The 14,030-nt window shown below is 44.2% G+C and overlaps 1 long non-coding RNA gene across 1 annotated transcript in view; it reads right to left on the reverse strand.

Annotated features, from left to right (window-relative positions):
* Positions 1 to 9,617: 9,617 nt before the first annotated feature.
* The window catches only part of LOC103679201, a 9,510-nt gene continuing 5,097 nt past the window's right edge, over positions 9,618 to 14,030 (reverse strand). The window contains exon 3 of the long non-coding RNA XR_572865.1: positions 9,618 to 9,788. This is a non-coding gene — a long non-coding RNA (uncharacterized LOC103679201). The remainder of the gene's footprint in view (positions 9,789 to 14,030) is intronic.

The raw sequence follows: 14,030 nt of genomic DNA on the forward strand, positions 1-14,030 counted from the left end.
CTTACGAGTCCGTGTGCTTACTTGCGCATGCGCTTACGTGCGCACCTGTGTGCGTGCGCATGCTCTTTAGGCGCCCCGTGCATCCTTGGCGACCCTGCGTACGTGCGCATGCGCACGCAAAGGGGAAGGAAGTGGCGGAGGATAGTTGAGGGAAAGGCACGAGTTCAGGTTGACTCCTGCGTTTCTCCTCTGAGGAACTAGATCAGTGGTGAAATGGTGGAGCTGCTATTTACTGAGGGGGGAGGGAAGCTTGTATTTTCCCCCATTCATAAAGTTCAGGCATTATGTTTTTCATTGACGTATTCTCCTAAAACCTACTCTAGTAGTAGCTGAATGCTTGTTAAATAAATGAATTGAATATCCTTTAAGATAAACTGTTACTTTTTTAAAAAAGTTTATTTATAAGTAATCTCTGCACCCAACGTGGGGCTCGAACTCACCACCTGAGATCAAGAACCGCACACTCCTTCGATTGAGCCAGCCAGGTGTTTCCTAAGATTAACTATTACTTTTATTGCTGGCAGTGTACTTGCTCTTAAGTCCACACCTTCAAATTTCTTGTTTTAATCTTGTGAGGCCTGGAAACCCAGGTAACAAATCCTGTCAACTTCCTGCAATTAAATCTACAAACCTTTATCAGCATTCCCTCCAGTTTTTTTTCTCATTCTTTCCAGTTCTTCTTCTTCTTCTTTTTTAAGATTTTAATTATAAGTAATCTCTGCGCCCAAGGTAGGGCTAGAACTCACAACCCCAAGATCAGGAGTTGCATACTCTTCCATAGGAGCCAGCCAGGAGCCCCTCATTTCTTCCAGTTCTGGTAAAACCTGTGCTGTCTTTAGTATTGCGAAACAACAAAACTCAACCGAGTACATTTGAGATTTATTTGGCTTTATTAAGCGATTCAGAAATCGGGCAGCATCTTGTCTAGCGAGCAGAGAGATGCTCTGAGGAATTGTACAAAATGGAAGGTGTTTATAGGCAGGAGGGCGGAGCAAGGAAGTTACTAGCAAAAGAGAAGAAAGGATTGTTTCAGGCCTGGGTGGTTGCTTTTGGGGATGGGGAAGGAAACTACAGGGTTTTAACCTACAGATTAGGCCTCCCTAGTGCTGATCAGGGAATTTCAAATCCACTGTCACAAGGTGACATTCCTGGGAGAGGTCGAGGCTGAAATAAAGTTTGGTTTGCTGTCAAATGACTCCTTTTTTTTTAAAAAAAAAGATCACTTCACCATGGGCTTGTTTCTTTTTTAATTCATATCATTTTTGGCTATTTTTATTCCCTTTCTCACCATCTCTGCACCCCCCCCCCCCCCCCCGCATTATTTTTAACCCCTTCTTAATTTTATGCTCTCCTTCCATCAAAATGTAAATGTGCTCAAATTTCTCCCATTAAAGAGTGATGTAAGAAAAAACTCCCAGCAGCCTGAGATCGAAGGGAAGCCATTTTAGATTTCCTTCTAAGTCAGCATGACTGTACATAAACTGTGTTGAAACCAAAAGCCTGATTTATGGCCCGCCAGGGCATAGGGTGTGCACCTGCTTTGTGAATGAGTAGCCTAAAGGAAAACCCATCTTGTCTTTGAGATAGCCATCAATGCTCCTACTCCCTGCATTCTTTGATGTTACAACTCCTGTTTCCTGCCTATATGGCAATCTATAATCTGAACTCTTACAAGATGTAAAAAAGTATATAAGCTTGTACAAACTGTTCATTCTCCGGAGTGCTTTCTTCCCTGCGAAGAGCGCGTTTCCGGGGGAAGCTGTCCTCACTTAGCTTTGCATAAAAAAGTCTCTTTTTGTCCCATCCTGCTTCACTTGGTTCTTTAATTCTTTTTTTTTTTAAGTTTCTTTCTTTTTTTTTTTTAAGATTTTATTTATTTATTAGACAGAGATAGAGACAGCCAACGAGAGAGGGAACACAGGCAGGGGGAGTGGGAGAGGAAGAAGCAGGCTCATAGTGGAGGAGCCTGACGTGGGGCTCGATCCCAGAACGCCGGGATCACGCGCTGAGCCGAAGGCAGACGCCCAACCAGTGTGCCACCCAGACGCCCCTCTTCAAGTCTTTCTTATTTCCTTCTCTCATTCTCTGGCTCTCTCGACCCCCTTTCACAGCCAAACTTCTAGAACAAGTTGCTTGTACTTGGTGTTTTTCCAAGGTCAGCTCCCACTCCTTAGCCATCTGTATTCTGGCTCTACCACTCGGCTCAGTCTGGTTTTGCCGAGTTTATCAATCAGCTGCTTATTGGTAATCGAATGAACATTTCTTAGTTGTCATTTTCTTTGGCTTTCAACAGTGCTCACTGTTCCCTGTCTCCCTGAGGTGCTCTTTCCTTTCGCTTCTACAAGAAGCACCACACTTTTGGATTTCTACCTGCTTTTCTGGTATTTCACTCTCTCTCTCTGACTCCTTTTCTTCTACCTGTTTCTGGAATTTTTTTTTTTTTTTTGTCTTTCATGACATTGCTCTTGGCAACTTCTCTTCATACTGTGTGTCCTCTGAGTGGGTGAACTCATTTTCTCATCTGGTTTCCTTTACCAAACACGGGGTGAAGACTCCCAAGTCAGATCTTTCATGTGAGCTCCAGACAAGATTCTTATGACTGCCACCAAACTGTCATCACTCGTGTGTAGACACTAGAAGTTCACTCAACAAGTCTAGAATAAAATTGTTCATTTTCCCCGCCATGACTCCTCCTTCTTCTCTATTATCTCAATGATCTGCAGCATCTTCTACCTGACTGAAAAATTCACTTCCTACAAGAAGCCTTCCTTGATTGCCTTCTCTAGTTTAGGTCTCCCTGCCATGTATTCCTTTAATTCTCCTCCAATAATGGCATGCGCATGATTTTATTACAGCCATTTATTTAATTACCTCTATCCTTCTACACAGTGTGAGGTTCATGAGTGCATGAACTTGTCAATCTAAAGTTGTCGGTAGGCAATAATTTAGCAAGAACATTTATTTGGGATCAAAGAATTGCAGTTCGAGGTAACACAGATTTGGGTAGCAACCCATACAGTGTCCCACTAAGGGAGAAAAAGTCAGAAGTTTTTAAAGCAAAAGGGAAAACTTGTATATGTTGTTAAAAAAAATTTTCGATTGCGTTGGTGGCCGAAAACTAATCTTGGCTGAACATAATTTGTTGCTAAGGCGACCACTAAGCAAAGTCTCTTACTGGTAGCAAGTTGCAGGTGTTCAGGCTGAGTCCCTAGAATATTTACAGAGTGAAGGTAAATCATCTACTTCTTTCAGTGATGAAGCCTGCTGGTACCTGTCTATCATGGTTTTATTTATTTATATTTTGTGTTAAAACATTTTTTATTTGCAGGGTGCCTGGGTGGCTTAGTCGGTTGAGCGTCCAACTCTTGATTTCGGCTCAGGTCATGATCTCGTGGGACGTGGGGTCGAGCCCTGAGTCGGGCTCCATGCTTAGCGCAGAGCCTGCTTGAGATTCTCTCTCCCCCCTGCCCCCCTCCGACGCTTGTGCGCACGCACACTCTGATAAAATAAATAAATAAAATCATCAAAAATTTTTTAATTTGAGGATAGTTGACACACAATGTTACATTAATTTCAGGCGTACAGGGCAGTGATTCAGCTTCTCATCATGGTTTTATTGAACTGAGGAAGAGATGAAGTGAATTAAAGATACTCGGATGCCATATTTATCCATGTGTTCAGATGGTGTGGATGTCCTGGAAACATTCTGTTTACTGATAATTCACAGAAACACCTCAAGGAGCTACCTTATCTTCTGAGGAAAGGATTATCTTGCTCCTTGGTGTTTTGACAGACCACCAGTCCTCTGTGGATTCTGGTTTTCTTGAAATTGTCGAGACTCTTTCTAAAGTATTACTAGAGGCTGAACATACTAACAGAGCTTTTTAGTTGTGCTCAGCATTTATTTATTTATTTGTCAGAGACAGAGCACAAGCAGGGGGAGCAGCAGGCAGAGGGAGAAGCAGGCTCCCCGCCAAGCAGCGAGCCTGATATGGGACTCGATCTCAGGATCCCGGGATCGTGACCTGAGCCGAAGGCAGACGCTTCACCGACTGAGCCACCCAGGCATCCCCTGTGCTCAGCATTTTTATACCTCAACAATTTCAAGGTTGATAGATAAGCTAAGCCAATAGTCCTTAGGTACCAATTTGTCTCAAAAGTACAATTTAATGTCCTCTTTCCAAAAGCAGTTACTCAGTGTTGTCGGTATGCAGTTCCAAGTCTGAGATGATCTAACCCAGATAAAAGTAAGAGCACCTGATTTGTGGGTTTGGGGGTTCACCTGGCTCTTGTGCAGAACCTGACAGCCAGCTGTTCCTCATTATGTCAGAGGCCACGCTATGTGCTCACCAAATCCCCTTTCATTTTCCAGTATCTGGATACACAGGAACGTTCCGATCCCCAAATTCCATTGCGTTTAGGTTTCATATATGTGACTGGATTCCAGGTCACGAACTGTATGTAGAACTGAGTGGAAGACATGTTTTCTTTTTCTTTTTTTTTTTTTTAATGATTTTTTATTATATTATGTTAGTCACCATACAGTACATCCCCGGTTTCCAATGTAAAGTTCGATGATTCATTAGTTGCGTATAACACCCAGTGCACCATGCAATACGTGCCCTCCTTACTACCCATCACCGGTCTATCCCATTCCCCCACCCCCCTCCCCTCTGAGGCCCTCAGTTTGTTTCTCAGAGTCCATAGTCTCTCATGTTTCATTCCCCCTTCTGATTACCCCCCTTTCTTTATCCCTTTCTTCCCCTACCGATCATCCTAGTTCTTATGTTCCATAGATGAGAGAAATCATATGATAGTTGTCTTTCTCTGCTTGACTTATTTCACTTAGCATTATCTCCAGTGCCGTCCATGTTGTAGCAAATGTTGAGAACTCGTTCTTTCTGATAGCTGAGTAATATTCCATCGTATATATGGACCACAACTTCTTAATCCAGTCATCTGTTGAAGGGCATCTCGGCTCCTTCCACGATTTAGCTATTGTGGACATTGCTGCTATGAACATTGGGGTGCATATGGCCCTTCTCTTCACTACGTCTGTATCTTGGAAGACATGTTTTCTGAATGGTAGAGCTTCAAGATGGTGGAGCTCCTATGCCTTGGGTGACTTACGAGTGTAGCACAGTCTCCCCCTGAGTGTTATGGATTGTCTGATTTGAGTGGGGAATCATCTTTTGTTGTGTTAAGCTCCTGAGAGTTTAGGGTTTATTCACTACTGTGTCCTGACTAATCCACCCACCGTGGATAGGAACCTGTGACTGAACGGAAAATTTAGAACTTGGGTTAGAATTACATCCTGGTTCCTTGGCGAACATTGAAGAAAAAGCTGCTTGACTCCACAGTGTGGGGAATTTGTTAAGTAAACCGGGATTTCGCCGAGATCCCTCCCTTTCTTAAGAAGTATCATTTGCTTATTTATAAATATAACCTGAAGAAGGCTTGGTCTTATTTTTTGCATATGTTCCCTCCAAAACATTTTTTTAAAGAGGCTTAGTGCTTCCTGTGGCATCTGGCTTACCTGTGGGAAGATTTCCAGGGCTGAAAATCACCACTGTTTTTCTCTTTCTGAGATATGAGGGATATCCTCTGGCTTACCTTGTCCCTAATGGGATAAAGCATTTTTAGAAAAGAGGAACAGAGAAGAGAGATAGAATTTAAAGTTCTCATTTCATTTGACCTGCCATTTCCCGAGAGATGTACCCAGAGACCTTAGTCTTCCCTTGGAAAAGGCCACGATTCACCAGCTTCCCCTCCCTGCCAGTTGGCTTTTCTACCCTTAGGGTTTGGCCTCTGCTTCCCAAGTACCCTTTGCTTCAAATTTCTGTCTGAATCCTCTCTCCTCCTTGTCAAGAAAACCACATCCCATTTCACAGGGAAAGATTTGTCTCTGTTCAACACAGAGATATGCCATCCAGATCCTTCTTGAAGGAAAGATTTGCTACCCAGTGGTGAGGAGGGCAGTCAGCAGGCAGCCTCCAGCTCTCAGCACTTCCAGGGTCGGCCTCATCTGCAGAGAGCAGCCTTGTGGAGGTCATGCCCTTCCGAGGCAGCCCACATCCAATGGCTGGGGGAGGCAGTGGTCTAAAGGCCCTGCGATTTTGGCCAGATGGGAGACAACTCTGGCAGGCAATTTTTTCTTTTTTTTAAGATTTTATTTTTAGGTAATCTCTCTACCCTACATGGGGCTTGAAGTCACAACCCCGAGATCAAGAGTCACATGCTCCACCGACAGAGCCAGCCAGGCGCTCCATTGGCAGGCAATTCCATCTTGAGAGATTCCCTTGGGGTTGAACGAGGCTGTATCGGGCCTGTTCTATAGCTCAGCTTCTCCTTCTCCCCCTTCCTTTCAAACATGTTGATTGCTAATAAGCACCTTACACCCCAAACTCTGTCACAGCATCTGTTTCCAGAGAATTCGCCCTATAAGAGGCTCTCTGGATCCTGTCTGGTTCCTGAATTCATCTTCTAAGTATCCTGCATTATTCTGGGTAGACCTTGATGTTTTTCACTTCGATCAGGCAGTAGTGGGGATAGGGGATGTGAATGAGTAGAGAGACCTACTGTTGCCCAGGAGAGCTGTCAGCCATAACAGCTCCATTACTCAGGGACCTAAGCATCTCTCATAGGTGCTCTCATTCATTTCTTTTAGAGATCATACAATCCAAATCCATATGGGGAGAGAACAGATTCCCCCAGTTAATAAGGGGCTGTCTGCTTTTTAGACAGTGGAAAATGTGGGGCTTGAGGTATTATTGGAGGTTGAAACAACTGCTATCATTCATATCTCTACTGTAATCCAGTGATTCAATCCTGCTATGGAAAAGAAAGTAATTGGGATAGATGAAAGTCATAACAAGTGTTAGGCATAAATAGTAAGATAGAAACTCATAAGATAATAGGCAATATTCATAGGATGTGTTAAGTATAATGAGTCATCGTGTGAAACAGGCGGACAGAATATATGAGGTTTTAAATTTAGATAGTAAGTTAGTGTCTAAAAGATGTGTTCAGGGGTGCCTGGGTGACTCAGTTGGTTAAGCGTCTGCCTTTGGCTCAGGTCATGATCCCGGGGTCCTGGGATCAAGCCCCACATCGGGCTCCCTGCTCAGCGGGGAGCCTGCTTCTCCCTCTGTCTGCTGCTCCCCCTGCTTGTGCTCTCTCTCTGACAAAAAATAAAATCTTTAAAAAAAATAAAAGATGTGTTAAAAGATAGGGTAAATGGAATATATAATCAAAGAGACAAGCCTGTTCTTATGAATAGGTGGTGATGGAAAGATCAAGACCAAATCAGATCATGCTACCTCTGGTTGACAGTTATGTCACCCCTAAACTGGCCACTCATTGGTAACAAGCATCCTATAGGGTACAATTACGGCTTCATATGTGTTCTTCCCAAGAAAAACGAATGAATCTCATATCTCTTGAGTAGGCTTATTGACAAGCTGTATCTTTGTCCAGGTGTGCTTGTCCCTGTATCTCTCCATCTGAGCAGGTATCTATCATTGGTCTCAGGAATCTTCCGTAGTTTGAAACTACACCATCAGTGGGGGAAGGCTGAAGTGGGAGAGAGAGGAGAGAGAGAGAGAGAGAAAGAGAGAGAAAGATATTGAGGGAGAGAGGGAGAGAAGAGAGGAGAACATATTAAGGATTTAGATGTGTGGTCCTTCCACCCTGCTTGTATCCTATTCTAAGTGTATTAAGGTATCCCATCTGTTCCCTCTTGTTCCTCACTGTATTTTATTTTATTTTATTTTATTTATTTATTTGACAGAGAGAGAGACAGCCAGCGAGAGAGGGAACACAAGCAGGGGGAGTGGGAGAGGAAGAAGCAGGCTCATAGCGGAGGAGCCTGATGTGGGGCTCGATCCCGTAATGCCGGGATCACGCCCTGAGCCGAAGGCAGACGCTTAACCGCTGTGCCACCCAGGCGCCCCCCTCACTGTATTTTAAACTGATTTAATAAACTATGTATCTATTATTTGTATCATACTTCCGTTTGTGAATCTTCCTGTTCTGTAACCTCTGGGATTCTGGGATAGCTTGCCTGGTAGTGATGATGGCCACAATTGCATCAAAACGATTTCCCACATGATAGAGAAGGTCACCATTATTTTGTTTCCTTACTAAGCAACTCACCACTCTTAACTGGCAATCACAAGACAACACCCCTAATATTTAATAGGAACTTTTCTCTGCTTTGCAGGGAAGGATGCTTGTTTTTGCTCTGGGTGATAATGGTGTTTTAAAAATAGGTCTACAAATCTTTGATGCTCTTCCTTTCAAGATGTGGAGTTGACTTTCCTCCTCGTTGAATGTTGGTGTGACTTAGAGACTTACTTCTCATGAATAGCATGGTGGCCGTGATGCTATCTTTCTTCCAAGACTACGTCATAATGGCACTGTGATTTCCCCCTTTGCTTCTCTCTGTCTTGGATCATTGCCTTTTGGGGAAAGTGGCTACCATGTTGTGAGGACACTCAAGCAGCCCTATGGTATGCCCCATCTGGTCATACCAACAGCCACATGAGTGAGCTTGGAGTTGGACCCTCCAGCCCCAGGTTTTCCTTCTCTTTGAGTATAGAATGATTTTAGCCCTGGCCAACACCTTGATTATGACTTCAGGGCAGACCCTGAATCAGAACTACCCACTAGGCCGCTCTCAAATTTTTGACCCACAGAAACTTTTACATATTTGTTATTTTAGGCCATCAGGTTTTGGGATTAGTTGTTATTCAGCCCTAGGTAACTAATACAATGATCTACTATGATGGGCAGCTGTGGATGAAGGGTTCTTGCATATGAATATTCATGAGAAAGGGGTCCTTAGGGTCCTTCAAAAAGTCTGACTTTATCTTGTGAGACACAGAGCAAGGAAACAAGCAGTTCATGGAGAATAAAGAATCAACATATTTCCAGGTTTTGTGGAATTGCTAGAAACTCTGCATTTAAAATAGTTTAATTTTCATAAGGCTGTTCCACCTTCATGATATTAAAAAAGCTTGGAATAATTTACTTTGCCCTTTCTGTGTTTGAATGATAAATGATATCCCCCAGGGAGTCCCTGCCTCACCAGAGGCAAAAAAACCTCCTATGGATTTAATGCCTTATCACTGCTCCTCAAATTTGTATTTAACATAGCAAGACCCAAACCTACTCCTCCTTTCCCATGGAAAAAATATGTTTACTTAATTTAGTGTCGGGTTTATGTCATGCTTCAGGGAACCTCAAAGATTCAATACTTGGCAGCAAACCTGATCTGTAGTCCCACACAATTGAGTATATGTGCTGCTTGTTACCATGGCCTGTCTATCTTGTGATAATGGCAAAGTCCTGTTTTTTTCCTGGTGGATGTGACAAAAGGTCCAAGGTGTTGGGGAGGAGGAAAGACTGGCTTTCAATGACTCTTTCCTAGTCCTACCTTTCCATCGAGGGTTAGCTGAAAATTTTGAGGGATGACGATATGCTTTGATTTTTTTTTTAAAGATTTTATTTGTGTATCTCACAGAGAGAGAGAGAGAGAGAGAGTGAGCACACAAGCAGAGGGAGAGGGAGAGGGAGAAGCAGGCTCCCTGCTGAGAAGGGACCCTGCTGTGGGGCTTGATCCCGGGACTCTGAGATCATGTCGTGAGCTGAAGTCAGACGCAAGACTGACTCAGCCACCCAGGCATCCCTCAGCCTCCCAGACTTTCCGAGGAAGGCTGCCAAGCTCTGACGAACTCCTGCTGATTCATATCTTCCGCAGTAACTCCAGGCATCATGTGGCCTCCATGCTGCCAACCAAGGGAAAGGGCCATTTTATCGTACTTCTAAAACTGGGTGGCGTAAATACCTACTTTTGTGCTAAGATTTGAATACCCTCGCTGGTTTGTAGGTTCCTTGTGGGCTGTGTGGAACAAAGGAGAAAGCACAGATAGGTTTTGGAACCAGACAGATGTGGGCTGACATTCTAGAAGCATGATTCAGGCACTTGACATAATGTCCTTCAGCTTTGGTCTTCGTCACTAAAAAGAACATGGTGATTTTCGTTTCACAGTGGACTTGTAAGGGCTCAGTGAAATAACGGATGCTAACAATCTGACACGGTAGACACTCTTTTCCTTCTTTGCACATTTACCCATCACTGTAAACTATCACCATACCTCCTACTCATCCATATTCCATAACATATCATGGTGCCTCCTGTAGTGTGTCACAGTGAATATTATATTTATTGAATTTATTCATTTTTAAAAAATTATTTGTTTGTTTATTTATTTATCTATTTATTTTTAGTGATCTCTGTGCCCAACATGGGGCTTGAACTTAGGACCAGGAGATCAAGAGTCGCATGCTCTTCCCACTGAGCCAGCCAGGCGCCCCTTGAATTTATTCTTATTTTTTTAAAATAATATCAATACTACTTTGGAGTTCTACAAACTCTGGTGGCATTAGTCACTGAGTAACCAAATTACTGTGTGTGTGTGTGTGTGTGTGTGTGTGTCTGTGTCTAATTATAACCTGATACATCCTTACGAACACAAAACAAATCGGTTCAGACAGAGTCATGGGAGTAGATAATTCTTTCCTTCAGAAACTGCTACTCGCTTGCCCCTTCCCCACGTTGACCAACTTATCTTTTAGAAACACATTTTGTTGTTAGAATATTCATGAGTTCTTTATCATTGTTATCTGAACACATTTTTTAAAAGACTTTATCTATTTGAAAGAGAGAGAGGGAGCGCATGAGTGGAGGTGGGTTTGGGGGGGTGCAGGGGCAGAGGGAGAGGGAGAAGCAGACTCCCCCGCTGAGCAGGAAGCCTGACATGGGGCTCGATCCCAGGACCCCGGGATCACGCCCTAAGCCAAAGGCTGACACTTAACTGACTGAGCCACCCAGGTGCCCCCAAAACGAACCTTCTTAAAACAGATCACGCCACCACCTAGCTTAAAGCTCGTCCTTGACTTCTGTTTGTACCTGGAACAAGAAGCAACGTGCATCTCATGACCTGCAAGGCCCTGCATCCCTTGTCCCTAGTCCTACCTCTATGCCAGTCCTGGGCCACTTGCCCCTGTTCAGTGTGTTGCCGCCCTACTTGTTTTCACTTGCTTCGTGTGCCCAGTGTCCTCAGCCCAGGGGTTTCTGTGAGCTGTGGCAGAGCTCTACCCTTCCATCTCGGTGGAGCTGGTTCCTTCTTTCTTGTAGGTCTCAGCTCAAATGCCATCTTCCCAGAGAAGCCTCTCTTGACAGCCCATTCCAAGGTAGATTTCTCCTTCCTTCGCCTTATTCTCTGTGTCGGCCCCTTACTCCTCTAATGACCACTTAGCATTATTTTGATGTCTTTGTTGAACGGATTTTGCCCTCTCTCTCCTACAAGTTTGTAAGCTTCACAAGGGGAGGGAGCTTGTTTCATCCGTCATGATTGTCCCAGTGCCCCCTGCATCTTATGGTGAATGATATAAAACATTAGCTTACCCTGCTTTTTTCCCCCCTATGCATCGTATCTTTATATGATCTTCCTTCCATCTGTATCTGATGGATAAAGAATCAAGTTTTTTGAGAGATTGGAACAGTCGATGGATTTAGTCTGAGATAGTTACCTTTTCAGTAAAAAGCTTTCACCTGGACAGCTTAGTAATGGAGTTTGCCAATAAATAAGACCTAACCAAGAAGTTTTAGAACTCCTTTAGGGGCCTGAGCCTGGGTGGCTCAGTCGGTTATGCATCTGAGTCTTGATTTCGGCTCAGGTCATGATCTCAGGGCTATGGGATCGAGCCCATCATGGGGCGCCATCCTCAGCGTGGAGTCTGCCCCCCACAAATAAATAAGTTTAAAAAATATGGGGCGCCTGGGTGGCACAGCGGTTAAGCGTCTGCCTTCGGCTCAGGGCGTGATCCCGCCGTTATGGGATCGAGCCCCACATCAGGCTCCTCTGCTATGAGCCTGCTTCGTCCTCTCCCACTCCCCCTGCTTGTGCTCCCTCTCTCGCTGGCTGTCTCTCTCTCTGTCGAATGAATAAATAAAATCTTTAAAAAAAAATACTGTAAATGTTAAGAAAAGCTACAGAATATATTGAGGCAGGGTAGCAGAGAATGTTAGCTTTAATACACCCCAAACTTGAGGCAGGAACCCTAAACAAAGAGGTACGGTAAGTAATCTACCATTTTAAGGAAATAATTAGCTAAGTCATCTAGCACAAAATACCTCCACTTAGTAAAATTCTCACTAAGGTCTTTTACAGGGATCCTGTGATTAGATTATCATTATGACTCCTCAGTGGGAGTGCTTCTCAATACAAGGGTGTTAAGGCTATTGCTAAGCACCATGAGGTCTGCTTAAGCAGGAACTCCAGCCATCAAGAGAGACTGCCAACAAGTGTCAAAAGAGAACTCTGCCTATGAATCAGTGTGGTGGCATTTGTCCCCGGTGGCAGGTGGGCTTTCTTGAATGGAGCATTTCCAAGAGGAGAGAAAGGGCTAATGGTCTGTCCAGTAGCAAAGGTTTCTCCAGCAGTCACATTCCTCCTGAGGTTCTCTAGATGGACTCTAGAATCCAGTTGCTGCTGGAGAGGGTGGGAGTGAAACAGGCAGTGCCAAGTTTCTCAGAGCTCTTCGTTCTCTTCCATTGTGGACAGAGCTGTGTGCCTAGAAGTATTCCTCCTCATCAACGAAGCCATTTTCGAGCATAAGTGTAGTCTGGGTTAGATGCTGCCTTATATTCCAGAACTGACCATGGATACAGTGCAATTGACAAGGGCAGACATACCCAGCTGTGGGAGGCCAACCATTGCCTTGCAGAACATAGTGCTGCTGGCCAACAGTGGGTGTGTTCGGTTGCTGAATTTTTTATTTTGAAATAAGTTTAGAGAAAAGTTGGGAAGATAATAGAGTTCCTGTGTACTTTTTACCTCGCTATCTCCAATGTGAACATCTTCATAACCACATACATTTGTCAAAACTAAGAAGTCAACGTTGGTATAGTCCTATTAACTAAACAACGGACATGAGTAGGATTTCATCAGCTTTTCCCACAGTTGGCTATTGATGGCTAGAATTTTTTTTTCTCTCAATGGCTAGGATTTTCTAATAAGAATACCTCTGAGCCAAAAGTCAAAAGGGAGGGGTGCCTGGGTGGCTCAGTTGGTTGAACGTCCAACTCTTGATTCGGCTCAGGTCTTGATCTCACGGTTGTGAGTTTGAACCCCATTTTGGTTTTATTTTTTGAAAGATTTTATTTATTTATTGGACAGAGAGAGACATAGCGAGAGAGGGAACACTAGCAGGGGGAGTGGGAGAGGGAGAAGCAGGCTTTCCGCTGAGCAGCGAGCCCGATGCGGGGCTCGATCCCAGGGCGCTGGAATCATGACCTGAGCCAAAGGCAGACGTTTAACGACTGAGCCACCCAGGCGCCCCTGAACCCCATTTTGGTCTCTGCACTGGGCATGGAGCCTACTTAAAAAAAAAAAAATTAAAGGGAGCACCTGTTTAATGAGATTAAAACGCGTCCTAGGTGCCAGTAATCAACCTGCAGCTCTGGAAGCCAGTCTATATAAAGAGTGTAACCATGTATCTTTAAAGTTTTCTGAATGTCCTCAAGGTAGGTACTTCTTGTTGGTGTTTTGTCTAGGTACGCTGGCTCTTTCTCTAGTTCCTTTTTTTTTTTTTTTAAAGATTTTATTTATTTATTTGACAGAGATAGAGACAGCCAGCGAGAGAGGGAACACAAGCAGGAGGAGTGGGAGAGGAAGAAGCAGGCTCATAGTGGAGGAGCCTGATGTGGGGCTCGATCCCATAATGCCCAGATCACGCCCTGAGCCAAAGGCAGACGCTTAACCGCTGTGCCAGCCAGGCGCCCCTCTAGTTCCCTTTCTTCTGTTTGTTCTTTTCTTCTCTTAATCAACTCCTGGTCTTTGGGAACTAGTGGTCCAGTCGAGTAAGAAAGTGGTTATCAGGGGCGCCTGGGTGGCACAGCGGTTAATCGTCTGCCTTCGGCTCAGGGCGTGATCCCGGCATTACGGGATCGAGTCCCACATCAG

The sequence above is a fragment of the Ursus maritimus genome (genome assembly GCF_017311325.1).
Source record: "Ursus maritimus isolate PB19 chromosome X unlocalized genomic scaffold, ASM1731132v1 scaffold_X1, whole genome shotgun sequence".
Taxonomy (NCBI): Eukaryota; Metazoa; Chordata; class Mammalia; order Carnivora; family Ursidae; genus Ursus; species Ursus maritimus.